The sequence below is a fragment of the Suricata suricatta genome, chromosome 16 (genome assembly GCF_006229205.1).
Source record: "Suricata suricatta isolate VVHF042 chromosome 16, meerkat_22Aug2017_6uvM2_HiC, whole genome shotgun sequence".
In the NCBI taxonomy this organism is placed as follows: Eukaryota; Metazoa; Chordata; class Mammalia; order Carnivora; family Herpestidae; genus Suricata; species Suricata suricatta.
In genome coordinates this window covers 49,566,531-49,570,633 of record NC_043715.1, presented here as the reverse complement: position 1 = coordinate 49,570,633, position 4,103 = coordinate 49,566,531, and the positions used below count along the sequence as shown (strand labels likewise).

Here is a 4,103-nt window from a genome sequence, read left to right as displayed (position 1 = left end):
GGGGGGGGGGGGGGGGGGGGGGCAGGGTCCGGAGCCAAAGGCCAGGAAAGAATTCTTGAAGACGTCTTTGGTGCTAAAAGGTGATGGTCCGAAAGCACGGGGACAGGACCCGTGGGCGGGAGGAGCTGCGTGGGGCCGTGATGGGCAGTTACACACCTCGGGCTGGGAGGGGGTCAGGGAGAGAGCTAGTCCCTAAGGTATTTTGGGAGCGAGGTTTCCAGGACCTTGAGGATCTAGTTGTGTTAGGAAAATGCCATTTATTACCATTTAGTAAAACCTCAGTCATGAGCGCCTTCAGCTGTATATCGGGGGCCATAAGCTTGGAATATGATGGCCAGCATGTGTCTTGGGGGAGTGGAGATAAAGGAAGTTTCCAAAGGAATCTTTTTATGTGAAAGGAGACCTAGAGGATCCTGGGGGGGGGGGGGGAATGTTAAGTCAATGAGAAGGAAAATCCGGCGTAAACAAAATCCTCTTGCAAAACCCCATTACCCGTATGCTCTGGGATCTTGCTGGCCTCTTAGCCCAGCCAGCCGCCGGAAGCAGAACTGCGTTGGTCCCGCGTAACCCGGAAGCTCATGTGTATAAAAAGCTCAGTAAGACCCCAGCCCGCCGCTCAGCCATTGGAGGGCACCACCACGGTCTCGTTTTGCCCCCAGCAAAGTGTCGTCATCATTGGAGGCCAGTCTGCCCGTTTCAAGGCCGTGCCAATGGACTGCAGGCAGTAAGGGAAGTTAAGGTTTCATTTGCCTTAGTTTCCCACATCACCGTGACTGGCACTTAAACCCCTTTCCTTTGTTCGTGGGGAGCGGGGAGCTCCAAGGAATATCACACATATTCCACCTGGGGGAGGGGGTGCTGTTGGCCTGTGCTTTGTCCTCAGCTGGCCCGGTGCTCCCTCATCATTTACCAAGTCCCCGCTGTGTATACCCAGATACACACTGGACAGCGCTGGGGACACAGTGGTGATCAGTCCTACCCTGGGGATTGCAGGAGACGGGCCGATGACTAGAGAGCGACAACCTTAGAGTGAACAGGGTTGGGATAGGGGCCCCTGATGCAGTCCAGGAGGGCTTCCTGGAGGAGGGGAATACCAAGCTCCTGACAGTCTATGACTCCCATGGAGACCTATCTTTTCAGCTGCATCTGATGACATTTCCCCCTCGTTCCCTTAAATCCATCCAGCTGCACTGGCCTTCTTTCTGATTCCTGAACCTTCTGAGCTCATGCCCAGCCTCTGAGCCACTCACTGTCCTTGCTGGTCCCTCCGCCTGCTTCTCCCTTCCCACTTCCTCCCCAGGCGGGCACCTTCGCAGTCAGAGTGCAGACCACTTAATCTTGCAGCATTGAACTTGAACAAAAATTCCCCTGCTCCTACTTCCACGGATTCCTTTATTTTCTGCCTCGACAGCCAGGGGTGAACGCGGCCCCAGCTCCCATAATCCCTGGCAGGGTGCCTGACAGAGTTGATGCCTGATTGTTATGTGAAGGAAGGAAGCCGACAGACATCTGGGGTAAAACTCAGTCCCAGAAGGAGGTGGGGGAAGGGAATTCAGGACTAAGGGAACAGCAGGAGCAAAGGTGTGGAACCCAGAGAGAGCAGGGGTTTCAGAGGCCCTGAGGGGGGCGGGGTTGTGTGGCTGGAAGAAGCAGCTGAGGAGAGGGGGACAAGGGGGAGACGTGAGGGACGTGAACCAGCTCCTACCCTTATAGATGGGGTATGAAGCATTCAGAGTTGTCTTTTGTTTTTAAAGGTGTATTTATTTTTGAGAGAGAGGACGCAAGTGGGGAGGGGCAGAGAGAGGGGGACAGAGGACCCCAAGCAGGCTCCGTGCTGACAGCTGCAGGCCGACGCGGGTCTTGAACCCACACGCTGTGAGATCCAGCCGAAGTGGGACGCTCAACCTACCGAACCACCCAGGCGCCCCCAGGATTCCGCGCTTTGATCCGACGGACCACTGGAGGTGCTGGGATCTTATCGGGATCCTTTGGTGCAGGGAGAGGGGTGGCGACAGTGCCTTTTTGGGAGACCCCGTCGCTGGCTTCCGGAGGCCCGGCCCGAGGGCTGGGTCTGAGGGACAAGCCTCGCCTCCTAGAGCTCCTAAGGGCTTCGTGCAGAACATTCCATGGCGGGACCTTCTGGAACAGGCTGTGAGGGCTTGGCAGCCCTGTCCCGTCCGGGCTCTCGGGTCACTGCCCCAGCCTCCGCACAGCCCCGACTCACCCCCCTCCAGTCCCTGCTCCCAGCAGCAGCCCTGAGGCCGTACTTTTTTTATAGAACACTTGGGAAAAAAAGTTAATAGGTAATTAAAGGCACATGGCACAGATTTCTAACCGCACGGGAGGGAGGGGACGGTGCAAGCCTTCCCTTCTCCCTTCCCCCTGGGGCCCCTCCAGGGGGGTCACTCGGGCCACCAGCTTCTTGGGTTTTCTCCCAGATAGTCTATCGTGTGTAAGCAAGCACAGCTGGTGAAATGCTAGTGCGGTGATTCACGTGACCCTGCCCCTTGTGTTTTTTAAATTTAAGGGTATATTCAGGGGTGCCTGGCTGGCTCAGTTGGTGGCACTTGTGCTGAGTTTAAGCCCCACGTTGGTTGTAGGGCCTAGAGAGCCTACTTAAAAAAAAATAGGGGCACCTGGGTGGCTCAGTCGGTTGAGCATCCGACTTCCGCTCAGGTCATTATGTCAAGTTCATGAGTTCGAGCCCCGCGTTGAGCTGTGTGCTGACAGCTCGGAGCCTGGAGCCTGCTTTGGATTCTGTACGTGCTGTGTCTCTCTTCTGCGTCTCTCTCAAAAATAAATAGGGGCGCCTGAGTGGCTCAGTCGGTTAAGCGTCCGGCTTCGGCTCAGGTCATGATCTCACGGTTTGTGGGTTTGAGCCCTGTGTCAGGCTCTGTGCTGACAGCTAGTTCAGAGCCTGGAGCCTGCTTCAGATTCTGTGTCTTCCTCTCTCTGACCCTCCCCTGTTTACACTGTCTCTCTCTCAAAAATAAATAAAACATTGAAAAAATTTAGAATAAATAAATAAAGAATAAAGAAGAAGAAGAAGACGACTCAGGGAATCCTGGAGGCTGAGGTATTATCAAGCTAAAGTTGTTTTTCCCCTCTAGCAAAGCATTAACATTAAAACCGTTGGGAGCTGGGGTCCCTGGGTGGCTCACCCTTAAGGGTTCAACTCTTAGTTTCCACTCAGGTCAGGATGTCACGGTTCATGAGATCAAGCTCCCCGTAGGTGCTTACAATTCTCAAAATAAATGTAAGTGCTCCGTCTCAAGTATCTCTCAATGGGCTGTGGGTTGTGAGGAAATTCAATTTCACTTAGCTTTCTTTCTGTCTTTGTTTCCCATATCAGTGATTATCTGGGAGCATGGGGGGCACCCAGCAAGTGCAAAGGCCCTGAGGTAGGAATCTGAAGCGTTTTAGATCCGGAAAGGAGCTGTGAAGCTGAAGAGCGGGGCTCAGTCTCCAGTGAGGGTCCAGACTCAGCCTCGGAGCGCCCCGGTCCAGAAGATGGCGTTCTCCTTCTCCTCTGGGAGACGTCTCCCTGGGGTGCTGGCGCTGGCGCGTAACCGTTTGTGAGAGCCGAGTGCCGAGCTTTCGGGAATTTTGCAAGCCAGTTGTTAAACGCAGCCGTTACCGTGAATGAAACGATTTACGCTTACAATGAAATAAATTGTATTAAACACAAAGATAATAAGTGGTCAGCAGGCATCACTCCCCCACTATTACACTGCACTTTACCTCGACCTCTGCCCCAGAGACTATTGACGTCCGTCTCGTCCACATGGTAGACATGCTACCTAAAGGTGGGCTATTGGTCTCTGTGGTTTGGTTTTATTTTAATTTTTTTATGTATTTATTTTTGAGAGACAGAGACAGCATGAGCAGGGGAGGGTCAGAGAGAGAGGGAGACACAGAATCTGAAGCAGACTCAGGCTCTGAGCTGTCAGCACAGAGCCCGACGCGGGGCTTGAACCCACGAACCGTGAGATCATGACCTGAGCCGAAAGCTGTGCGCTTAGCCAACTGAGCCACCCAGGCGCCCTGATGTGGTTTTGTTTTAAGTAGGCTCCACACCCTGCGTGGAGCCCTATGAGAGGCTT

At 54.0% G+C, this 4,103-nt stretch overlaps 1 long non-coding RNA gene across 1 annotated transcript in view; it reads left to right on the top strand.

Moving 5' to 3' along the window:
- The window catches only part of LOC115279628, a 4,059-nt gene extending 369 nt beyond the window's left edge, over nucleotides 1-3,690 (top strand). The window contains exon 2 of the long non-coding RNA XR_003903541.1: nucleotides 3,353-3,690. This is a non-coding gene — a long non-coding RNA (uncharacterized LOC115279628). The remainder of the gene's footprint in view (nucleotides 1-3,352) is intronic.
- Nucleotides 3,691-4,103: the final 413 nt, after the last annotated feature.